At 38.4% G+C, this 26793-nt stretch overlaps 1 long non-coding RNA gene across 3 annotated transcripts in view; it reads left to right on the forward strand.

The window, feature by feature from the left end:
• Positions 1–26793, forward strand: part of LOC108307437 — a 232296-nt gene that overhangs the window by 159191 nt on the left and 46312 nt on the right. For 2 of the 3 annotated variants that reach the window (XR_001826536.2, XR_005201243.1), the window contains exon 3: positions 5420–5502. This is a non-coding gene — a long non-coding RNA (uncharacterized LOC108307437). Of the gene's footprint in view, positions 1–5419; positions 5503–14231; positions 14382–26793 lie in introns of those variants that run through there. The other variant, XR_005201244.1, reaches the window with a different exon arrangement.

Here is a 26793-nt window from a genome sequence, read left to right on the forward strand (position 1 = left end):
ATGAAAAGATGCTCAACTCATTAGATACCAAGGAAATGCAAATCATAACCAAAATGAAATATCACTTCACTTCGTTAGGGTAGCTAGCATAAAACAAAACAAAACAAGTGTTGGTGAGGATGTGGAGAAATTAGAACTCTTGTACATAGTTGATAGGAGTATAAAGTTTTGCCACTGCTATGGAAAACAGTATGGAGGCTCCTCAAAAAATTAAAAATAGAACAATCACATGTTTCAGCAATCCCAAGTCTGGTTATTTATCAAAGGAATGGAAAACAGGACCTTGAAGATACTTATTCTCCTATGTTCATTGCAGTATTATTTACAATGGCAAAAATGTGCACAAACCTAAGTGTCCATTGATAAAGAAAATATGATATATACATACAATAGAATATTATTCAAATATACAAAAAAGGAAGTCCTGTCATTTGTGACAACATGAAGGGACCCGGAGAAAATTATGCTAAGCGAAATACGCCAGGCACACAAAGACAAATACTACATGATCTTGTTTTAGATGTGGAATCTAAAAAATTTGAACACATAGAAACAGAGAGTAGAATGGTGGTTGTAAGAGAAGGGAGATGGGGAGAAATGGGGAGTAGCTACTCAGCATGCTTAAAGTTTCAGCTATGAAGAATGAATAAGTTTGCTGTACAAAATTGTGCCTATAGTTAACAAGACTATATTGTACACTTAAAAATTGTTAAGAGGGTAGATGTCATGATATTAACACAATGAAAAGAAGTTCAGTAACTTAAATGGAATAAATTTGGCTTTTAGATAAACTTACAATATTGTGTGTTTGCATTTCTGGTTTACTTGTTTACCTTTCTGTAAATTGTAAAACTTAACCATGTACCTGTAGTTGCTAATACCGCCTAATGCTATGTTCTTCCCATACCCAAAGATAGAAAAACTAGTAGCTTTGTGGAAATCTGAAACAGGAGATGACTGTAGGTTCCAGGAGAAGAAATGTTAACTTATTATCCTGAAATACAATTTACAGCCTTGCTATACTGTTAAGATATTCTGGGTATAGCAGCAGCCAAAAGACCCACTTGGCAGTGAGTAAATTCACGTAGCTCTTTTAGAGCAAAGACATTGGTAACCCATTGAGCAAAGACAGAGTCATAAGAAATGACTTGTTCTAAAATGGTCTCTAGAACTATAAAAATAAGACAGTCCTCCCATGCATCTGCCCATGTGGAAAGACTGTTCATGTCTCTCAGATTTTTAACCTTACCCGTATACAAGGCAAACAACTCCATTAGTAGTGTTATCTGTGAATGCAAACTACAACAATACATTATATATGTTCACTAACATATTTGTTGAATTTTAAAGTATTCAGCAATGCAAAAACTGGAGTGAGGCTGTTGTTTATAACATATATCATGAAATGAAGAACAGATGATCTAAGAATGAACATTTGTTGGAATGATCTCTCTGGGCTTAAATATTTATTTTACTTCCTCCACCCCCTTCCCTTTTTGACAAATTACTATGTTTTCCAAAATCTGCACTATGAAACCATGGAAAGTTTAAGACAAAACCACCTCAAATTGCTACCATAAATTATTACCTCCTACATAGTCTTTTTTTCTGCACTGTGCAATTAATCAAGGAAACAACTTATGCTTTTTAATTAAGAAGCTGGTTCTAAGAGTTTTATTTTAGGTGTGAGAAGTAATGTTCATTTCTGGGGAAAAGAATACATGGCTGCCCTATAAAATGTAATGTATTTTCATTTCTGTACCCAAGGTGTAGTATATGATCTCAGGAAGGGAAGCCCTTTGCCTTATTCCTCAGGGAAAGTGGGAACTCAGCTATTAAAGTTCAAGATTTTGAAGAAAGTCTTGAAGGAAACAATGTCTCAATGGATAGTTCACACAGAATATTTTTGGGAGAGACACTTAAGAGTTGTTGAGAACCAAGATGCAGACCTCATTAGAGAGGATAAAGAAGATATTTTTCTCTGTTAGCTTCTGCAGGCCATGGTGAAGGTCCCATTGCCGATTTTATAGGTTTCCTAGGTTTTTGTTTGCTCAGATAAATTATTTCACCCAAAGCTCACATATCTCAGGAGTGCAATGATTCATCTGTTTATTCATCCATCTATCCATTCATACATCCACTCACCCATCCATCCAGCCATCTTCTGGATAAACAGTAAGTATTTATTGAACACTTACTGAATGTATGACAAGGTCCTGAAAATTCAGATAGGAATGAGATGATCTCTTCCACTGAAAAGCTCATGTCTCAGTACAGAGTACAAAATAACATTTCTTCACTCCTTAAATCATCTTTCTAGAACTGGATCATGTCAAGACGCTTTAAAATGTCTGCATTGCTATCAGAATAAAATTAGTCAGCGGGAAGTTTGAGATATCTGATTTTGTTTCCAATTACTCTCGTAACATCATTGCATACCAAATTTTTTCTCAAGGCCCACACTTTGGCCCAGTCAACTTTCCACTCATTACACAATTTGTCCTTGCATTTTTCTTTCTCCTTAACCTTATCCATGCTGTTGCTAGTCCTAAACGGCCTTTCTCTAACTCCAGGGCCCAGATCAAATTCTACCTATTTCAGGAAATTGTATTATTTTTTATAAACTAACAGTATGTTGTACTGCTACCAAGGGGCTCCAACCTCAGTCTTCTACAACAGATTTTCAGAATTACCTTTCTGAAGCACAAACTTGATCCTATCACTCCTGTGTTTAAAAGCAATTAACAACTTGTCTCTCTGGCCTTAAGATAAAGCTCCAGTTCTTCGGCATGGCATTCAAGATGCTTGACAGCTAGCTCTAGTGATGTCTCACTGCTATTCTGCCCCAGCTGTGCTGAATCATGTGAAGTTTCATGAGCACACGTCCTTCTGCGTGTGTAGTCCTTTGTAAAATTACTTTCTTTTCCTGAAATATACTCATTTACCTTTTTCTACCTGACAGCCTCCTGATCTTCTTGCAGGTCGCAATTTTGATGTCACTCCCTCCAGGAAAACTTCTGGATCCCCCAAGACTGGATCAGGTGTCTCTGAGATGTTCACACAGTGTCTTCTGTTTCCTCTAGCAAGGCACAGCAGGTGTCTTCCTATGTTCACATGCAATGTATACTAGCAATAGGTATCTAATAAATGTTTGTTTAGTGAGGAACATTGAGTTGAGCCATTGTGATTTCCCTCGGGAAATGCAGAGCTTGCTATTCAAGATTATGGTTTACCATGTGGTCAAGCTGCACGTGGTACCTGGAGAGAAGCAGATGAGAACTGAAGCTAAATATTCCTACCTCAATATGCATAGCCCAAATTTCTCATGCAACTTGATTTGGAGCATAGTTTTTCTGGGGTAAGAATAACAATTCTCTGTCTAAAAATACCATGGGTATAGATTCAATGAGCCAAAAAGGAGCTACAAAAACAATTAATGCTTGGGGCCCAAGCAGTTCTTTTTTGATTTAGTTTGTCCTTGTGAGTGAGGGGTGTTTCTCTTTATACCTCAAGAAACTGCCAAACTCTAGGTTCATCAACAGAACACTTCCTTAGTAGCTGTGCAAACAGGGGGCATAGTTCTGGGGACAGGGTCATTTCTGTAGGATATTCAGGTTTCAATAGTTACTGCTGAAGTAAATCATGAGAGCCATGATCAGCAGATAAGCTTCTTTGGAAGGTAAAGCTGTGGAGCTCTACACAGGATGTTTGACTCACAAACCAGAATTTAAAAACCTGGGATCTTGCATAATTTGTGCATATGAATGGAGAAGGGGACACTATTACTATTCTAGAAATGTGGAGATTTGGGTCATTGTACATTGAATTTTAACAGAAATGCAGCTAAATTTTGTAATCACAGTTTGAGAAGGACTGGGGACTTCTGGGTTGTTTATCATTAATTAAGCCATACCAAATTGTTCCTTGTTTTTAAAATAATTAACAGATTCCCCTTTTAAAAAGTGAGTTAATGTAAAACTATAAAGCATAGGACCTTAAGAAATTACAGATTGATTTCTCTGTGTCCAAACACGTCCCCATTGAAGGAATTGTTTGTTGGATTTCTAAAAATCTTCAGAGAGGACGATTCTTTAACCTCTTTTGGTAACTAGCTCTTTTGTCTTCCTTGAAGTCATTTAGTTTACTTTTATAATAGTCCCTCTTGCAGCAAAAACAAAAATCTTACTTTGTTTTCATGGTCTTGACTTAAAACAATAGCTTTTGGTTAGTGGGCTATGATAAATGAAACAAACTTTCAATTATTAGTGCTAATGGGCTGGGCAAATGCAGAGAGCATAAATAAATGAAATCTAACATATTCTCCAAACTTCATTTTAGCCATTAATTTTGACTTTTTCTCCCACAAACCTTTTGAAGAGTCTACTAAAAAGCAACAAGCTGATTTGAATTTCATGCTTTTCTTTTCCACTTGCTTATTCCCTGGTTGAAGTGAGAATGATCATTGAGGTGCCCAAAGGAGAAGGAGATGGTGGGAGTTGGAGAAGACAGGGATGTGGGTATGGGAGGCTACCTTCATGCATTTATAAAAGCTTTAGGTTTTTGGCTTACTAATCTGCGTATTGCTCTGTGACTTCATTTAGCAATGTGAATTGTAAAGTCATTGTGCATGCATGTCATTTTGGATGTGCAAAATGTACACTTTTAAACAGTATTCTGCATTGAGCAATGGAAATGTAGTTAGTTTGAGCTCAAAATTGATGAGTAATTTGACAATTAAGTGCTACAAATGAAATTTAACTTGCTGTCTTGTAAAAATGGGACAATAAAATAATAGATGCTCCCTAGTGATTAAAAATGCAGCCAATTAAAAGCATGTAAATTTACATAAATGGAAGAACCTTAAATTTTGCATTTCCTGACTGATAGGATTAAACTTCCAAAGAAAGTGTGAATTAATGCAAATGTTAACATGGCATCTCCTAAATCCTTTTCTACTTTTACCACCAAGAACAGAATATAGAAAAGTAAAAATACATAATGATAGGCCAGTCTCTGCTTGTTTTGTCATTTACCCAAAGAATATCAAGCATGCTTAGATATCTTGGAGAACTTAGGAAGATTTCAGGTGGCAAACATAAGGCCACAAGGCAGAGTCTGTAACCCTTAACAAAATTGTTCTTTGTTGAGAATATGATTAGAGGAATAGTCGTTGATAAGTCTATGACTTTTGGGCTTATTTCTTAAAAAGCTCTTTATGTAGCTGAGTTCCAAGGTGCTATGGCTGTCTAAAATTCATGTTGAAATTTAACGACCATGTAACAGTGTTGGGATGTGGAACTTTTAAGAGGTTATTAGATCATAAGGGCTCTGCTCTCATGAATGGATTAATGCCATTATTTCAAGAGTGAGTTTCTGATAAAAAGGATGAGTGTTATCCCCTTTCTCTCTCTGTCTGTAGTGCTCTCATCCTCTATCTCCATGTGGAGACCTTCACCCTCAAGAGATGAGGCCCCTTGATTTTGGACTTCAGTCTCCAGAACTGTGAGCCAAATAAACTTCTCTGTTCTTTATAAGTTAACCAGGCTGTGCTATTATGTTATAGCAGCAAAAAACCAAAAACAAACATTTCAATGTCTGTGTTGCTATATGCATGTATGTTCATGTACATATGTATGTTCATGTACATATGTATGTGCCTATGTAGGTAAGTATATATAAGTATGAATGTGTGTCTACACACATATATTCATATACTCACATAAATATACATATGCAGGAAGACATAGATACACATATATACATCTGCATATATATCTTTATATGTGTCACTTTATAAAAGGGATACAGTCTGAAAAATGCATTATTGGATGATCTTGCCATTGCGTAATCACAGAGTATATTCACACAGACCTAGATGGTATAGCCTTCCACACACCTAAGCTGTATGGCATAGCCTATTGCTTCCAGGCTACAACCTATACAGCATATTACTGTACTGAATACTGTAGGCAATTGTAACACAGTTGTATTTGTGTAACAGGGAAGGGAGCATCTCACATTGAGGCCTGTGGATGGGAGGACTGGGGGGGGATGGGGGGTAGGGAGTTGGGGAGGGATAACATGGGGAGAAATTCCAGATATAGGTGATAGGGATGGAGGCAGCAAACCACATTGCCATGTATGTGCCTATGCAACAATCCTGCATATTCTTTACATGTACCCCAGAACATAAAATGCAATTATATATATATATATATATAATTGCATATATATATGAAATTATATATATATGCAATTATATATATATAAATATATATATTTTATATATATATATAATTTCATATATATATATGCAATTATATATATATATATATGAACTTCCTGAGGGAAATGAAAATATACTATCTTTTTGATTTGTCAAAAAAAATCTAAACATAGAAAAAGCACGGTAAAAATATGGTAAAAAAGATAAAAATGGTAGACTTATATAGGGCATTTGCTATGAATGGAGCTTGCAGAGTGGAGGTTGCTCTGGGTGAGCAGTGGGTGAGTGGTGAGTGAATGTGACATTGTTGTACACTACTGCAGATTTTACAAACACTGTACACTTAGACTACATAGATTTAGATAAAAATTTTCTTTCTTCAAGAATAAGTTAACTTTACCTTACTGTAATTTTTTAATTTTATAAACTTAAAACTTTTTAAAAACATTGAGTCATTTGTGATAACACTTAGCCTAAAACACAAACACATGGTACAGCTATACAAAATATTTTATTTCTTTATATCCTTATTCTATAAGCTTCTTTTCTGTTAAATTTCTTTAAATTCCTTTGTCAGAAAAGAACACACAAACACGTACACTAGGCCTACACAGGGTCATAGTCATCAATATCACTGTCTTCCACCTCCACATCTTGTCCCCCGGGGAAGGTCTTCAGGGGCAATGACAGCATGGAATGGCCATCTTCTATGATAGCAATGCCTTCTTCTGGAATATCTCCTGAAGGAAATGCCTGTGGCTCTTTAATAGCTAACTTTTTCTTTATAAATAGGTATACACTCTAAAACAATGATTAAAAGTATAATATAGTAAATACATAAACCAATAGCATAGTCCTTTACCATAATCAAATGGTGTGTTCTGCACATAATTGTGCTAGATTTCTATACCACTGGCAGTGTAGTAAGTTTGTTCACATCAGCATCACTACGAACAGATGAATACTGTGTTGTTCTGTGACAGACATTATGACAGCTAATAGGTGATAGGAATTTTTCAGCTCCATTATAATCTTATGAGATCACTATCAGGTATCTAACCATTGACCATATCGTTGTTATGCAGTACATGAGTGTATATAGCAGGGACCTAATTTCATGAGACAGAACCATGAATTTCAGACTCTCTGATAGGAAATTTCTGACTGGCTCCTCATTTCAGAGGCTCTTGTACTTGGTGGTCACTCTTGTACTTGGTGGTCTCAGTGTTTCAATGAGACCTTTCTCTCTGGTGTCCACAGAGGCTTTCTAGGATGGCTGCCTGTTTCCCTCTGTCCCCAGCAAAAGGTTTCTTTGTCTCTTTCTTTGTTCTTCTGTTTGTTCCTTTTCTAGTGGGATCTAGGTCCTATGATGGCAGTCCATCTTCTTCAGGCATCTTTTCTTTCTAATTGGTCTCTCGCTCTCATTGCCTTGGGCTGGGGAACACAGGTCTCAACAGGCTGCCTTTGAGTGTCTGTGAAACTCTAAGGTGAAGCATGTGCAAAAAAATCATCCAAATTGGACCCTGAGCTCCACAATGCTAGGTTTATGGTGTGCCGACTGTAGATTGCCTAGGACATTAGAACATTTGGATCTAGATTAATGTTTATTTACCAGATTTTCTTTGAAGCTGGGTATAAGGACTAGCTCTTTAGAAATCTCTACCTTTTCCTGCTTTGCTTGTTTGATACTGTTTAATAAACATTTTTGTGTATTTCTTCTCAATTTTACCTGCTCATTTATTGAACATCTCACTGACATTAAACATTTCCTAACTGACAAATGCAAACACTTATGCTTATTTTTATGAAGATTCACTTGAGATACAATTTCCAGAAGTGGTTTTGCATTGTAAAAGCTGGTATCACCTGTAAGGAATAAATGCCTACATGTAAAACCAGAATAGAGAAAAATGCAATGTTTGAAAAATGAATATCCATAAGTACACAAGTTATAATGACCCATAAAATACAGTTCTTTGCACACCGGCATGTGTAAACTCTTCATTCAGTTTCAAATAACTTTTAAATCATTTTTATGGCCCACCCTCTCCTGCAATAAATATATTCTAATTTTTATTTCACACAGATGAAAATCTCTTGCAAAAGTCAAGGTTTCATGGTTCAGCCATGTTGGTACAGCTCAGTGCTAAAAATAGCCAGGTTCATGTTCTACAGGTTCATGGTTGAGAGGTGTGTTCCCAGGCTGAGATCCTAGTCAGCTTGAGTAACCGCCAGGGTTTCTGAGCCCACAACCAGTCAAAGCAGAACCTTTCAGTTGATTCCTCTTATAAAGATATGTATCTGTGGTCAGAGATGACTCAGTCTAGTGGCTGAGGGGTGTGGAACAGCCTGGGAGCCTCGGGGTGCTGGGATTACTGCTCTTTTGGACAGGTCAATTGCTGTCCTTTTTCACTGACACAATAAAGCACTTTTTTGGGTTTTGTTTTGAAATACCCCAATGTAACTTCAGAGGAAGGTTTTTTGTTTGTTTGTTTTTGCCAGCATTGAGCAGGCTTTTTGAGTTTTAAAAACCATATAGCTTTCTTTAATTTGAATAAGCCATGGTTAATGTCTCAGGGGCATTTCTAACCTGATTCTGTAGCTCAGTTATTCATACTTTGACATGGAGCCCACACCCACTGATTTTCCCTCAGCACCTTTCTTCAGCAGTTGTGTGTGTGCCATAAAGCTCTTCTGGTTATTTTCTATGTGGAGTGTTATGGTTCCCCCAATTTTTCTTCTCAGAAGCTTCCCATGCAAAGGAGTCTGGTCCCAGGTTGGATCCTCCAGCAGCAGATGCTCATTCAGGGACTAAGAAGAAGGATGTACATGATGGGTTAAAATCTTCAGAGAGAAGCAGGATTGGCCAAGAGGAGAAGTTGAATTGCAATGCTGGCCAAACCTCCTATGGAAGCTCTGGAGTATATTTATCCCATCAGAGTTGTCCCATGGTGGGCTGAAATGGCCAGGCCTTTATGTCCTTGCTGCATTCAGTCACTGGCTGTGGTCCACAGTTGGAAGGGCGTGGCCTTGGCTGAGGATGGCCCCTGCAGCTGAATCAAACCTTGAAGCAGCTCAGCTGGCAACTAGAGGCTGTTTGCTGATAGTATTTGGAACAGCTGGGACAGCAGTTCATTCCTTGAAGGTAGATCTGTGCATCAGATCTCTATATCCACACCAAGTTAATCTGGATCACAGGGTGTGCTGTAAGTATCCTATGCTTTCTCTAAATAGATCTATGACCTTGAATAATGATCCAATGATTCTTTTGGAATGAGGCTTAGTGAGAAGGAGGAGACAGTTCTGTGCCTTGTGGGATGTTTAACAGCATCCCTGGCCTCTACTCACTTGATGCCAGTAGCAGTTGTCCCTCCCACAAGTTGTGACAACCAAAAATGTCTCCAGATATTGCCACATGATCCCTGGGAGACAATATTGTCCCTGGTTGAGAACCACTGTGTTACATGGACAAAGGCAAAAGTCAAATTTTGCTTTCATAATTTAAATTAGCTCATATAATTTAGCAAACGAGGAGAAAAAAACTTTTTATAATATAAAGAATCATTCACAGCTCTAGTGCCAAAGGAATAATCGCAGTAGTCAGGAAAAAAAAGGAGTTCTGTACTTAGGGGTGGAGGTTACTAGGCATTAAACACCTTTTTCTGTAAATTGAATGCTACATTTTTTTTTTCTCCCCAAGTGTTTTGCAAATTTGCTAGGGTCTTGTTTTTCTTCTCTTTTTTTCTCTTTTGCTTATGGATGTGAGGTCGTGGCTTTCATCTTTTCCTTTGATTCTCTGACCTGGCTTTGGTGCATCATGTGACCCAAGAAGTAATATTCCGGGTGAGGATATTGGGTGGCAGTGATTTCTAACTAGTCTAGTTAACCATAACTGTGAAAGAAAAAAATAAGCTCAACAAATTAAAATAAGATACTTTTATTTCTAGCTTTTTGCTCATCTCTAGATGTGGATGACTTTAACTTATGTCTAGGTATATTAGTCCATTTCCATGCTGTTGATAAAGACAAACCCAATACTGGGAAGAAAAGAGGTTTAATTGAACTTACAGTTCCACTTGAGTGGGGAGGACTCAGAATCATGGCAGGAGGTGAAAGACACTTCTTACGTGGTGGTGGCAAAACAAAAATGAGGAATAAGCAAAAGCAGAAACCCCTGATAAACCCATCAGATCTCGTGAGGCTTATTCAATATCACAAGAATAGCACAGGAAAGACCATGATTCAATTATCTTCCCCTGGGTTTCTCCCACAACATGTAGGAATTCTGGGAGATACAGTTCAAGTTGAGATTTTGGTGGGGACACAGAGCCAAACCAGAACATTCCACCCTTGGCCCCTCCAAATCTCATGTCCTCACCTTTCAAAACCAATCATGTCTGCCCAGCAGTCCCTCAAAGTCTGAACTCATTTCAGCAATAACCCAAAAGTCCACAGTCTATAGTCTCATCTGAGACAAGGCAAGTCCCTTCCACTTGTGAGCCTGTAAAATCAAAAGAAAGCTAGTTACTTTTTAGATACAATGGAGGTCCAGGTGTTGGGTAAATACAGCCATTCCAAATGGGAGAAATTGGCCAAAACAAAGGGGTCACAGGGCCATGCAACTCCAAAATCCAGCGAGGCAGTCAAATTTTAAAGCTGCAAAATGATCTTCTTTGGCTCCAGGTCTCACATCCAGGTCATGCTGATGCAGGAAGTGGGCCCAACACCAGCTCCGCCCCTCTGGCTTTGCAGGGTACAGTCTCCTTCCCACCTACTTTCACAGGCTGGTGTTGAGTGTCTGCGGCTTTTCCAGGCACATGGTGAAAGATGTCAGTGGATCTACTATTCTGGGTTCTGGAGGACAGTGGCCCTCTTCTCACAGCTCCACTAGGCAGTGCTCCAGCAAGGACCCTGTGTGGAGGCTCTGACCCCACATTTCCCTTCTGCACTGCTTTAGCAGAGGTTCTCCATGAGGGCTGTGCCCTTGCAGCAAACTTTTGCCTGTGAATCCAAGCATTTCCATATATCTTCTGAAATCCAGGAGAAGGTTCCCCAACCTTAATTCTTGACTTCTGTGCACCTGCAGTCCTAACACCATGTGGAAGGTGCCAAATCTTGGGGCCTCCACCCTCAGAGGCCACAGCCCAAGCTGTATATTGGCCCTTTTCAGCCATGGCTAGAGTGGCTGGGACACAGGGCACCAAGTCCCTAGACTGCACATAGCATAGGGACCTTAGGGCTGGCCCATGAAACCACTTTTTTCTACTAGACTTCTGGGCCTGTGATGGGAGGGGCTTCCATGAAGGTCTCTGACATGGCTTGGGGACATTTTCTTCATGGTCTTGGGGATTAACATTAGTCTCCTTGCTACTTATGCAAATTCCAATAGCCAGCTTAAATTTTTCCTCAGAAAATGGGTTTTTCTTTTCTACTGCATCATCAGGCTCAAATTTTCTGAAGTTTTATGCTGTGTTTTCCTTTTAAAACTGAATGCTTTTAACAGCAACCAAGTCACCTCTTGAATGTTTTGCTGCTTAAAATTTTTTCTGTCAACGTGGCACATATACACCATGGAATACTACACAACCATCAAAAACGATGGGTTTATATCTTTTGTAGGAACATGGATGAATCTGGAAACCATCATTCTCAGCAAACTGACACAAAAACAGAAAACCAAACACTGCATGTTCTCACACATAGGCAGATGTTGAACAATGAGAGCACATGGACACAGGGAGGGGAGCATCACACACTGGTCAGTTGTGGGAACTAGGGGAGGGATGGGGGGTGGGGAGGGTGGAGAGGATTAACGTGGGGAGAAATACCAGATATAGGTGTTGGGGGGGATGAAGGTAGCAAACCACTTTGCCATGTGTGTACCTATGCAACAATCCTGCATGATCTGCACATGTACCCCAGAACATAAAGTACAATAAAGAAAAAGGAAAAAAAAATATTTTTTTCTGTCAGATACCCTAAATCATCTCTCTCAAGTTCCAAGTTCCACAAATCTCTAGATTAGGGGCAAAATGCCACCAGCTTCCTTGCTAAAGCATAACAAAAATCACCTTTACTCCAGTTCCCAACAAGTTCTTCATCTCCATCCGAGACCATCTCAGCCTGAACCCTATTGTTCATATCACTATCAGCAGTTTTGTCAAAGCCATTCAACCAGTCTCTAGGAGCTTCCAAACTTTCCCACATTTTCCTATCTTCTTCTGAGCCCTCCAAACTGATCTAACCCCTGCCTGTTACCCAGTTCCAAAGTTGCTTCCACCTTTTTGGGTATCTTTTCAGCAACACCCCAGTCTTGGTACAAATTTACTGCATGGGTCCATTTTCATGTGGCTGATAAAGACATACGCAAGACTGGGAAGAAAAAGAGGTTTAATTGGACTTACAGTTAATTAAGGGGAGGACTCAGAATCATGGCAGGAGGCAAAAGGCACTTCTTACATGGCAGTGGCAATAGCAAAATGAGGAAGAATAAGTCTCATGAGATCTGATAAACCCATCAGAACTCATGAGACTTATTCACTATCACGAGAATAGCATGGGAAAGATTGGCCTTCATGATTCAATTACCTTCTCTTGGGTCCTCCCACAACAACATGTGGCAATTCTGGGAGACACAATTCAAGTTTAGATTTGGGTGGGGACACAGCCAAACCATATCACTAGGCATTATTTTAACAATTGATCTAAACTCATGTAGATATCTTATATATTTTCTCAAGGTTTCTCTGGGAAAGCAGTTGATATTTTTCTTTGTGTGGGGTGTGGAAGAATAAAGTATGAGAATAGTGACTTAGGCATGTTTAAGCACCAGACTTTAAGTTTCTGTGAGCGTTTCCTTTGTGATTGTTGAGAAACAGATGATTAACAACACAGCATGTTTTAGGTATTTTTCAAATGATGACATGAACTAGAAGGTGACATGTTCTTCCAAAGGGAAAAGACAAGATTTTCTCTGAATGGAAAATTCATATTTGAAATATTTACGTGAAGTATATAAGGTATAATATTTCCATTTTGGAGCAGGAGAATACCTGACAGATGAAGGAAGAGAAAAATTAGTTAAGTAAGATGAATACAAACAACTTTCAGTTGGCAGAAAAAAATAAATTTTAATTATGGAATACATACAGACTAATAGGAAATTTGGAAACCTTATGTATTTACAAATATTTAAAATTGCCTGTCAATGTTTGTCCCTTTATTTCTCTTCTTTAGTGATATGAGATTCTTTCTTGGTATTATCAAATCCCATTAAATCAACAGGTATTATTATGTAATTCAACGCCATTAATATAAGACTAATACAAAACACCTGATCAAATTCTCAATCTTTTCTTTTCCTCCAAGTCTACTACTGCCAGAGTAGCAATTGTTCAAGAGATCTGGTTTGTAACAAATCTCTTTTAAGACTTATCTGAGAATGCACAATAGAGTCAGGCTGATAGAAACATCAAAACGTTTTTTCCATTGCCTCAATATAACTTGGTTTGTTAGGCTGACACACAGTAGAAGTCACACATAGTCTTATTCATGGATAAAGCAGGCAATTGTCCACAGTCTGACTGCAGCAGCCCAGGGAATGGGACACAACCTATACACAGGCCAGTGAGGGAGCCTGTCCCAGGGATTTGCACCAGTTGCTTTTTTAGAGAAGAATAGTTTGTGTCCCAGGCTACTGCAAACATTGTTACTACAAACACAGTTGCTACATAAAAAATTATGGTTATGGTTATGTGATAATTTGATAAGCTTTTTTTTTAGATTTCAAAGGATCTTCCTATTGAAAAAAGATTGGTACTCCACAGAGATTTATGTAAAATTAGAACATTATTAATTTAGAACAATAAATGTAATTTTGGTTCTCTCTCTATGGATGGCTTGCTAAATATGAGACTCTGAACCAGGGGAGTTGGATGGATAATCCAATCAACCAGTGTCCTCTGGCTCAAATGATCCAACTGAGCAATTCTTGCCCTCTTCACAGAACAATGCTAGAGACGTCCTCTAACTCCTTTTCTTTAGACTTCCTGCAAAATAAAGACATTGAAAGCCAGTTTGAGACTGGTGAAAACCTTTTGAAAGCTATACTTCCCAGCAAGGATGGACTGGGAAAAAATATTTGCAAGGAATCAGATGTCATTCTGCTTTTTCTTAAAATATTTAGGTAATATTAAATTATTCTGAACTCCTTTAATCTCTTGCATAGGGTCATTCCTAAGGCCATTATATTTTATTTTAACACTTGTCTTGATGTATTATACATACAATAAAAGGCACATATAGTAAGTGTATAGCTCACTTACTGCAATGAATTTTCATAAACTGCACACACCCTTGGAACAAGCACTAGTCAACAAAACTACCAATACCCCAAAGCCGACGATGCTTCCTTCCAATCATTAACCACCCACTTAAAGGTCAACACTATTCCGACTTCTGACAGCACAAACTCGTTTTATTGAGGGCTTAATAGTTTAGATCATCAGAATTTTGTTTCTGGGCAGGCATGTTGATTTTCATCTTGCTTTTGCCCCATGTCTTACCCTTAGGTAGGATACTGCCCAAGGAAATCCACCTAAGTGGAACTTCTTCAGGAGTACAAGTGTGCTGTGGGTCACCAAGATGCAGGTAGAAGCATGGGGCATGGGTGGCAGCGGGGATGGAACTCAGAGGGCAGGGCCGAAATAAGGACCTAGAAAAAGTGAGATGGGCAGAGGCCCCTCAAAAAACTTCCCTGTCTTCATACTTTTGCTTAGGAAAATCCTGGGAGCAGAGTTCTCATTTCTTTTTGCAACTTTCCTCTTAAGACCTCTGTAATTCTTATTGTTAACTTTGCCATTAGTGCTTGCTGGAAAAGATTGAGTGTTGCTTTTATTACAAAATATCTTGGTGAGTATTAAAGACATACATACTGAGATTTATAAGATCATTGTGCTCATGTGAGTATTTTATTTTAGTGCATTTCCAGGGAATGTCTTTTTCAGGGCTGGACAGGGCCTATATTTTCAATTCACCAACAGATCATTAGTCACTAACAAGAGGTATGAAGATCAGTCAAAGCAGAGTATTGCATCCTTAATGAGAGAGTGAAGGGTGAGTAGAAATTGATGTCTTCAGGTGTGGATTCCTGTTGACTCGTAAGAAATGCTGAGAAAAGACGTCAAGAAACTTACAGGATCACCCACCGGCTCTGACTTGCTAAGGGCTGAAGTAATTCTGGTTATTATTTTTTCTTCTTTCCTAAAGAAATATCAGTCTAGACGACCCCTTAGTAAATCATAGGAGTTATCAGAAGTACTGTGACTTACTCAACTTAAGCAAAGACTGACAGCAGTATCGTTGCTCTTCATCCCCAGCATAGTTCTTGGAAGATCCAATTTATAGAAGAGCCATACTCAAGGAAATTCCTCAGTAGCTCCAAATGCTTCTTTCTTTTCTATTTGAGACTGGCCCCACTCATCCAAATGTAACAATGGTCTCAGGGTCAGAATACGTGTCTTGTTAAGGTAACTTAAGGGAGCTATCATTTCTTCTGCCTATTTTACTTTTATATGGTCTCTGGTGTTCTTTTCAGCAGAGCTAGAAAGAGCTCCAGAGCAATGGGATGCAATGGGAGGAGGAGCTGTGTGAGGCCGGAGACTCACCGCTCTGTTCCTGCACGCATGTGAGAAAATGGCCACGCCTGCCGGCTGGAAGTGGCTTTAGCTATCTGGTGAAGTTTTGATCGTCTCTAGGCTGGGAATAAAAGACCTTTAAGATATTAGATCTTTTAGTTTTCTTTTAGGTCCACTCTGAGCTCTTGGAATTACACTGGAATTCCCATAAAAAGAATGTTATGAATAAAGTAAATCCATATTTACAGCTTATTTTAACATCATACTTTCTTTCCTTGAACCTCAATTCTCTTTGCTTTTTCAATTTTGATTCCTCTATTTATTATTATTATTATTTTACTTTGGCTCCTACTCAATTTTTTTCTAACTCTAATGCCCAGAAGGTTTCTTTTGATTTCTGATCTGATTCTGCTCATCTGGTATTTAATTTAACTCCCACTTTGTGAAGTTTAATCTACCAAGGCTACATTTTACTCGGCAAATCCTGGTTTCTACGCCCAAGTTACTCCGACGAGGGATCGCTGAAGCCGTGGTTTATCTCTGGGCTCTTCCTCTTCCTCCTCCACCCCTCCTTACATCTTTCTTTTTCCATCTGTGCCAGTTTATTAAATTATAATGAGAAACACAAATGTCAAGTTTACTGCAGTGCTTATTTTGTTAGACTTTTTTTTCCTCCAGAGAAAAGAAAATTTGCTTAGTGAACACAGACTTAGACATAGAGTAGCCAATTATTATTGGATTGTTTGATGGCAGAAAACTAAACAATCTATGCACCTTTGAAGCAGAAAAGTGCTTTCCACATGGATCATACACTCGTGCCTAGGAATCCCTCCACCGTCTTGGATGGTACTGGTGTTACATGTGTTCTGTGGAGCTTGGGAAATCTCCTTTTCCAGGCACAATGCAGGAAGTTTGTGTGGCTAAAACTTTGGCTTTAAAAGTTCTTCCCCCTTCTGAAAATCTTTTTTGCATCTACTTTCCTTTTCTCTTGCTTGAATGATGCATCTTGGTACTTCTCCCATTTCCCCTCATCTTCCTGTCTTCTTCCTGTTCCTCTGGACCCTCCCTTACTGCACTCTGGATGCCTTGCTGATGTTGCACCTTCACCTCTGTCTTCTGCTGCTATTTTCCTCTGGTAGATGGACTCTTCTTTTGCCACCAGAAACCAAATCATTGGTGAATATAGACAGATATGCTGCAGGATCTATATTTCTTTAACATGTCCTGCAAATAGGACTAAGGTACATCAAAGTCTTTGGATAGGCCCAGCTGATTGCCAACCGTGGCAGTGACCCATAAAAATATCATGTTGGAGCTTTTAATGCATTATTATTTGTAGTATGGGGTACATAATATTTACCTTAAACAAATCTTACCTGTTTATCTCACCAGGTGTGGGGTGGAGTGAGGGAGGGAGGGACATCTTATGATCTGTATTTAATTTATCTCCCTCCAATTTGCTCTCAGCAGCATTTTCCTGTTTTTCTTAGTAAACGAATAAGTAAGTAAAAGGGCAGATCTCAAACCTGATAGGAAAATGACGCAACAAGAATTAAAGATGAATAATCATATCATTCTGTTTTGATTTCACTTGTCCAAATTCCCCATGTTTTTTTAATTAAAATGAAGGTGATATAAATGAAGAGCAACTAGAATGAAAACTTGGCAGAGTATTTTTAAAGAAAACCTTTGTTGCATTTTTAACAATGTGAATTAACTCCAATTAGCTGTTTACACCATCTTGCCAAGTAGAACTCCTACCACAACTGTTTTGATGAACAAGGTAGAATCATTTGTAAGTAGTGATTTTTCCCCCAAGGGAATTGTGAAAGTGTGCGTTGGTTGGTTGATCATTCCTTTTGCAATCTACCTTATACTGATTTACTCCAATTCTTGATACTGAAAGTATGTTTTAGATGAGTAGCAGAAGGATCTCAATTAAACTTGGCAGAAATGCAGAATCTTGGGACCCACCACAGAGCTACTGAATCAGAATCTGAATTTTAGTGAGATCCTCTGGTCAGCCATATGAACATTAAAATTTGGGAAACATTGACCTAGAAGATGTTTTCCCCCAAATCACAACAAAGATAAACTTTAGTTTATGCCTCATGAATGCTTCTGAAGTTCTGAATTGGTGGAGTCAAAACTAATCAAATTGTATTGCATTTTTTCCCATTTACATATTACATTTCACTGATTTGATATCACTGAAATTTTTATCTACTATCTTTTTTCATGGACTTGAGTTATCGCTTTCAGAGAAAAACATCTATTAGAAGTTGACATCATATCCAAAACCTCTGTCATTCTATTTAGCAAGGCTGAGCTTTATCCATAAGATTCTGCTTGAGAGAGGTTTTGACATCTTGACACTTCTTTTCTCGAGAGTATTATATTCCTTTTTTTAATTGGATAATTTCCTCTAGCCATCAGTAGACACTTATGTATCATGTTTTTATTTCCTGAATTGAGAACTTCCAACAGACTTAGAAAAGTATCCACATATGTGTTCAGCTGGCAATATTTGGAACCTCTGTGATGAGGTAGAAATTTCTTACATATTGTGTAAAACACAAAGACGAGTTTCAGCTGTGAGTCACACAGGTGTGAAGTAACAGAGTAGCAGGACAAAATCCTGTTGCTTATCATGGTACATACCTTACATTTCCTCTATTCACTTTGTCTTTTACGTTTGTGCTCTAAGTAATAGCTTTAAGTAGTTTAGACTTGTATAAGCCAAAAACTATAAGGCAAAATAAAAACAACACAAGTCATATTTGTTCTGATATGCCTTAAGAGGACAATTCCGACATGTCTTCAAGAGGACAATTAATTCAGTCTGTGAATCCATTTTCTTTATTCATTTATTTTCAAGACAGGGTCTCTGTGGCCCAGCCTGGAGTGCAGTAGTATGAACATGGCTTACTGCAGCCTCAGCCTTCTGGGCTCAAGCAATCTTTCTGTCTCAGCCTCCCATGTAGCTAGGATTACAGGCATGCAATAGCATGCCTAGCTTTTTTTTTATTATTATTATTCGTTGAGATGGGGTCTCATTTTGTTGCCAGGATGGTTTCTAACTCTTGACCTCAAGTGATCTTACCACCTTGACCTCTCAAAGTGGTGGGATTACAGGCATGAGCCACTGTACCTGCCCTATGTCATATATTCTCTTTAAATTTACATAATATTGAAGCTGTCTGGACACATCCTAAATCTTACATAGTTATAAAGACTGAAGTTCAGGATTGACACTATATAAAAAGAAACTTTTTTGAAAATTAATTTACTTGCAGATGAATCTCCATTTATCATAAAACTAGCATGCAAGCTCTCTGATGGCAGACATTATTATTATTATTATTATTTTTTTTTTGAGGTGGAGCCTTGCTGTGTCGCCCAGCCTGAAGTGCAGTGGCACAATCTCGGCTCTGTCTTTCAAGTTCAAGTGATCCTCCCACCTCAGGCTCCTGAGTAGCTGAGATTACAGGCATGTGCCACTATGCTTGGCTAATTTTTATATTTTTAGTAGATTTGGGATTTCACCATGTTGGCCAGGCTGGTCTTGAGCTCCTGACCTCAGGTGATCTGCCCTCCTTGGCCTCCCAAAGTGCTGGGATTATAGCTATGAGCAGTGTCCAGCTGGCAGACACTTTTTATCTGTTTTGCTCACTGTTGTATCTTCCAGCATCTAGGTCAGTACCCTGCATATGGTATGTGATAAATACTTGCTGAGTGAAAGAATAAATGAATCAGCTTAAAAATGTAAAATCTCTTCAGAATTAAACAGTTGGGATTTATTCTTTATCAGTAGGATTTTGCTAAAAGTGTCTCTTAACAATAGATTATCCCTGGAAACAAGATCTGTTTAAAATCATATCAAAACAACTAAATAATAGAAAGTGAGGATAATTGTGATTCTCGAAAGTACTGTGTAGAAATGACCTCAACAATATGTGCAGTTTACCTGTGGCTTATGTATTACATGGCTTTGACCTGTGATGGTATCACAGTAAAGTGCTTTTTTCTTAAAGAAATCTCCTCTTCTCACTCTTTGATTGGGCTCTAACACATTGACTTCTGGTAACAAAGTTGTCACTCAGAGGAGTTTTCTTTCTGCCCGCATCTGTCACCTTCCAGGCCCTGAGAAGAAGCCTATTTCCCCTCTTAATCTTAACTCTGGTGCCCTTTTCTCTACATTGTTGGGTGGCACCACGCCCGTCGCCAAATTTGTCTGATAGACTCATAATCCCCAACTTCTTTCCTCCCTTTTTCCTATGGGAGAACATAGTTGTGTTGATTGTGGGGTGTGTAGACAGGCAGATAGAAAACAACAGTGGTATTTTCCCTTTGGGCAAAGATTGGGGCCAGGCTCACTTCTGTTCTTTATTATTTCCTCGGTGTGTTTCCCCCAAGATTTGGCCTTTCCATACCTCTGCTGACTTCTATAGGCTTTAAAAAATTATTACAAATTATTTTAGAAATCTATTTTATAATCTTAAAAGCAAAATGCAACTGTTTTTTTCTACTTAATTTTACTACTAAGTCACAGTTTTTTGGGCATATGATGAGCAACTGCACATTTTTTGAGAACCTTACCACCATGTCTAACTTAATTCCCACAGACAAATACATCATATTCAATTAGCATGATTTGCTAATGGACTTTCATAAGTTCATAAGGTAAAAACTGTAATATATAGAAAAACATATTTATAATCCCAAATCGTGGAAGTTATAGAATGGATTTGAGTGAAAGATAATAATTCCTTAAACTGTTGTAAAAGTAATCACTCATCTGATCATTAGTGAAGACAGACAATATGGAGCCTTTCAGGTAAGTGCTACCTTCACAAAGTGGGTATGTGGAACAAAAATGGTCGCATGGCAAGCAAACAGTTGTGGACTTTGTACTTGTCAGAATTCCAATTCAGCTGCTTATAAGTAATTACACCCCATCATCAACACAGACTATGTTCTCCCATAGGAAAAAGAGAGAGAAGAAGTTGGGGATCATGAACCTATCAGATAAATTTAGCGACAGGCATAGTGCCAGCTAACAATGTAGAGAGAAGGGTACCAGAATTAAGATTAAGAGGGGAAAATAGCTTCTTCTCAGGTCCAGGAAGGTGACTGATGGGAGACAGAAAAATATCAACAGGTTATTCTACCTTGTGGTGTCTCAGTTTTCTCAACTGCAATAAGAGACATAATAATATAGTCTGCTTTATAGGATTGTGTAAGAATTAATTAAAATAATTCATGCAAAATGTAAGCATAGATTATGATATTCAGGGGTTAACGCATGCTTACATTAATACTTACATGCATTAAGCTCTGAATATCAGTTTTGATAGTCTTATACGTATCAATACTTTGTAAGTTTATCTGTTTAAAAATTCAACTGCCTTGGAATTAATCTAAAGATAAACATCATATTAAGGCATGTTGAGAGAAAATTTTGCATCATATGTCTATGAAACCATGGTGTAAGAGTGAGTTATTTAGCTAGAGAGGGAGCTTATTCTCCCCTAGCATTCATCTCATTGTTATTTGTCCTTTTACCTTTAATGCCTGGTACAACTGAGCCCTGGAAAGGAAGCCAGGTGCTTGTGTAGGTGGTAATATTGGTAAATCCAAAGATGCCATGGAAACATTCCTTACAAGTGCTAAGATCTCCTGGTTATATTCATTATTCCTAAAAGAATAGGCTGCTAATATCATTCTTATTTTGTAAGTAAACATAATTTGTGTTAAATAGTCCATAACTTGTGGCCCTACTACATCAGTAGTGGATCAAATATAACAACTCAAGTATTTCTGGCTGAGGTTACAGAGACTGATGCCAATGAAGACTGCTGAGAGGTTCAAGGTAGAAAAGTAACTGTGACATAATTCAGGCCAACATTGCTGTTAAAGCCAGGCCTAGAATAATAGGATGCAATCAAAGGAAGGAACACTACCAGTTTTAACAGTGAGAATTTACCATAAAGAATTTTTAATCAGTGAAGAATTTAAAAGGAAAAAGAGAACACAAAAATATCTCCAAGTTAACAACTGTAGAAGGTGGCTATTACTCCCAGGGCTGAGAGGGGCTGACAGCATGAAGTGGTTGGAGTCTTTAAAACTTAAAAGCTTGGAGGGGGCCTCCAAGATGGCTGGGATTTCAGACGTCTGAGAAGGGATGGGGTTGCTGCTTCACTGCTGTGGTGTTTGATGGTCAGAGGAGGGGCCCTGTGTAACTAAGATCCATATTTCTAAAGAGGGGACACGGGCTGGTGTTTCTGAGAAAACAAGATGTAGTTGAAAAAATCTGCAACCTGGATTCAACGGCTGGTAATGGAATTAACTGGCATGACCAGGGTGAAGAATAGGCATTGCTGGTCAATGTGGCCAGGAAGAGGAAGCCCACAGGAGTGAACAGGAAGAAGAAATCTCTCTCTAACAGCCCTATTGAAAGAGTCTGACAGAGCCAGCCAGCAAGCTGAAATGTGATTTGCAGTGTCCCAGTTTCAGCATCACAGAGCAGAGTATAGAATGGGTTCGAAGTTGAGAGACCGTGGGATAAGACCTTGCACACCTAGGGCTTATACCGTGGTGTTTGAAGGTGGAGGGATGATGCAGAATCAGTAATTCCATGAGATTTGTGTGTCCTTCCTATGAAAATGAGGCACTGCCAGGTAATGTAGCCAGGGTGACCACCTCTTGGGGGAAGCATGAACCAAAAGCGGGTTTGGTTCATGGGTATTCAGAGGCAGTCTTCGAGTCACGTCCCTGGAACTTCATGTTCTGGCTGGCAGTTTTATGGGATGCCAGATTCTGTTAAGTGTTGTGCTGAAGCTGTTGTAAATTTTGCTGTCTCTGTCAAAATGACTCAGAAGCTGAGGAGGGTCTGCTCACCAGCGACGGCTATGAGCCAAGGTGCGAATGGAGTCTGAGAACCCATGTTGGTGCTTACGGTGTTCCACCACTATAACATTAGCTCTTCATGTAGACCAAGAGGCAGGCAGAGGATGTTTGTTTTAGCTTCAAGTACCTGAAGGGGGAGGGAGGGAGGGAGAGAGAGAGAGAAAGAAAGAGGATTTTTAGTACTTTGTATCTTGCATGGAGAGGGTAAGTAGCCCTCAGGACACTGCATAATTTCATTATGGAAAATTACCATTCATTCAAGTCTCCGAAGACCCTTGTTCAGTCAGCAAATCCATGGTGAGGGATGTGGCCCCTGGGCAAGCTAGCGCCTGAATTTCCTTGGGCTGGCATCTGTGGAACTCTGCAATCTGACCCTTGCGCCTTCCTCCAGTGCTGCCCGCCACCATCACTGCAACATTCTAGTCACCGATGGAACATTGCAGACAGTGCTGATGCTGGACCTTCCCTGGGCCAACTAAATGAGATTATCTTGAGATGGGGCAGGGGTGTTAGTATTTTATAAAAGCTCACCATGATATTTTAATGTTAGCTACAGTTGCGAACCATGAGAATATAAGAATCCTATGCCACAGCTAATCTGATCTATTTTTCAACTTAGATCAATTCCATTCAAAATTTCAGTCACTTACTAGGTATCTTATATTATGCTAGTTTCTGCTATATATAAGTGAAACAAGATAAGTATCTCATGATTCAGTGTGAGAGACCTAGACATATACATATATTATTTAATCTGGTAAGTACTATATTTTGTATAATTAGTTATTGAGAAAGAGTATTGATTAATTTCATTCTGGTGTATCTGAAGAGAGAAGATGGGAAACCATCACAGAACAAATGAGAACATGCATCTAGAGCATAGATTCGTCTAGATTGGTTGACTCTTACAGGATGAATAGGATTTAACAAAGAGGCTGAATCTTGAGACAGCCTCATAGGTTCAGTCATGATGAATAGTTTATCTGACTAGAAAATTTGCTAAATTGGGTGAAAGGCCAGAGATAAGACAGAAAAGGAAAGTGGGAACCACACTGGAAAGGATTTTGAATTCAACATTAATTGAACATCCATGAGAGAATCTAAGTACAGACTATATTCCGAAGGTATAAAAATGAATAAGACTCAGTACGTATTTTCAAGATGCTTTCAGTTATGTGGATGAGTCAGACATTAGGTGGTATAGGGAGCAGTGCAGGCAGTGAGAATTGCATGAGCAAAAATACAGAGGCTTGAAAATGCCTGGCGATTTCAAGAAACCGTGATAACCCAGCACTGTTGGATCTGTGATAGGGTTGAGTAGAGATTAAGCTATAAAAGGTAGGCTGAGATTAGATTGGAAGAGCATTGTGCACCCTGTTTAGAAGTTTTGCTTTTATACTACGATTAAAAAAATGGCTATGCAGATTTTGAAGTGAAGATTATTATTATTCATATCTGATTTATAATTGATAACTTTAATGGTATTACATGAATTTTGATTGAGGGGAAAAGTGGGAAGAGATTGGAAACCACAGGATCAGATAGGAACTATTAAAGTGGTCCAGATAATAGATTCTAAGGCAGCTAAGTTGGTTTTGTCATTAATGGGCTTCTGTGTTTCATGGGGATTGGTAAGACAGGGAGGGATAATTTTCCCCTTTGCTTGTTTTTTGGTGAGAAGAGGGAGGACACCTTGAGTTTGAAGCATTTTGGTTATCCAGGTGGAGCAGTGAAGTGGACAGTTAAAAGTATGCATCTAGATCCCAGAAGGTTAGTTGACATTAGAAAAGTTTATCTGGTGTCAGCAACTTGTGCAGAGTAGATCAAGCCGAGTAAATGGCTAGATGTGAACTGACTCAGAGAAATCAACATTTGAAGAGGAACAAAAGAAAGGAGCTGAAGGAAATGAAGAAAAACAGTAGGAAGCCAGGAGGGATCAATATTTCAGAGGTCTAGACTCTCTCTAGACTCTTGAGAAGGCAATTTTGAGGGAGTACATTGGTGAGCAGTGTCAAACACTGCAAAGAAGTCACAAAAGGAAAAAAATTGAGAAGAAAACTTCTGGACTAAGTTCCATCAGGGGAGGAGGCATGTATGTGTTTGACACATCTTAGATGCTCAAAAAATATTTATGGAATAAACAGATTTACCTTTTGGATTTTGGATTTACTTTGAGGGACATAGACTGCTTCTGTCCTCCAGTTTACTCTTGCTTATATATGGGTTTACCTATTACTCAGAATGTAACTCATATCAGATATGGATTTTTTTTTCTGGTTTCAAACAATAAAGACAAAATTAATCTAAAAGGAGTCCGATCATGTTTTTCTAATTAGAAAATGAACACCATTCTGTATGAAAATATTTTTTCCCATATTGTTTTTAAATAAATGACATATTATGCACTAAACAATGGAAAATGAAATAGCACATACTTAATTTCCTATGTCATCTGAAATATGTTCCTTTTGACCTTTGTAAGTTAAATTCAAAAAATTAATTCAATTTTCTCACTAAAGGCTATTAAGGTTCTGAGGCAAGGATTTAAGTTGGATTCAGAAATACTTTAATGAGTTGGAAGTGGGTCAAAAAACATTTACTACTCATTTTTAAAAATGCTCCTGATTTGTCATGACTTTCTCCCTAACATTTTTATAGCTTGTCCTCTCTCAAAATTAAATCCTATTAGCTAAACAACTGCTATCTTAATTTGAAAGTAGACAAATCTCTCTGAAAGGGCATAAAAAAATACAGATTTTTTTTTTAAAAAGTTACTTGAAAGGCATTCGACTTAAATTTTTTTTATCAAAACATCTTCATTACTGCTACAAAGCTAAATGTGATTTTTAAATCTTCACTAATTTGTATTATTTCAATTTTCAATTTGATATTCATATGCAATAGGATGATATTTAGCTTTATATTCTCTTTCATGGAAAGATTTAGGAAGGCAATTAGTTGACTATGTGGAATTATAGTTGATTAGTATAAACTAATTCAGAGAAAATTCTGTTTTGGAACAGTATAGATACACATACAGTGCTAAATACAGATTAGTAGGAAATGCAGATGGTGGTGTTTTATCAGTTGTTTTCAGCTACTGTCTTAGGTTAGCTTCCCCAAGAGCAGGCTCAGAGAGGATTTGTGGCCAAGTGATTTATTAAGGAGCAACTTCCAGGGAAAGCTGGGAAGAGAGAGGGGCCAGGCCTAGCAAAGGTGGGATTTCAGATGGCATCTTTCTGGGCCATAGCCTGATCCCAAAGAGGAGAGCTGGAGTATTATTCACATCTCTGAGTGTCTTGGCCCTAGGCAAAGAAACTGGGATGTCCCCAGTCCAGCACCAGCTAGTCCTTTGCTAAGGGTTATAGTGAGGGTAAGGGGAAGAGGAGCAGGCAAGAATACATTCCCAGGAGCTTCCTGCTACCATATTTGGGCAAAGCCCTGCTTCCAGTTGCCTGAGGGCAGGGCCTCTGAGGACAGTGTAGTGGGGTTGGTATTGGCCATTAGAGGCCAGAGATGAATGTGAAGAGCAAAGGGTAGAGGTGGGTTGGCACAGAAATGGTAAAAGGGGTCCAAAGTGATCTGAGTGGATCACCAACAATATGCTACAAGTCCCTTGTGGAGTTGAATTCTAACTTCTTTGAAAATACTTCGATTTCCAAATTTCTCTAATATCAGGTCTGATCCCAAAGTCCACACAAAGAAGATTCTATCCAGCTACTTACAGTACATTTGTTGCTTAGTTGGATAGTTAAAAATGTCTTATCTCTATAAACAAAACCAGGTAGAAATGCATTTAGTAACATACTAGATGGCTAGAAGGAAATGTTCTTTAGTGCTCCATTTTTATTAGAGATGCTCTCTTCCTGTTGTAGCACAAACTATTTCATGTGATGTGTTTCCCTAATAGAAATAGGTTATGTGACTCACCAAAATAACTTCCATATCACATTTGACAACTGATCATTTTTCTCATTCGAAAGAAGTTTTCCAGATGCACACAAAGTTTTGTTTTTGTTACGG

The sequence above is a fragment of the Cebus imitator genome, unplaced genomic scaffold (genome assembly GCF_001604975.1).
Source record: "Cebus imitator isolate Cc_AM_T3 unplaced genomic scaffold, Cebus_imitator-1.0 Scaffold4, whole genome shotgun sequence".
Taxonomy (NCBI): domain Eukaryota; kingdom Metazoa; phylum Chordata; class Mammalia; order Primates; family Cebidae; genus Cebus; species Cebus imitator.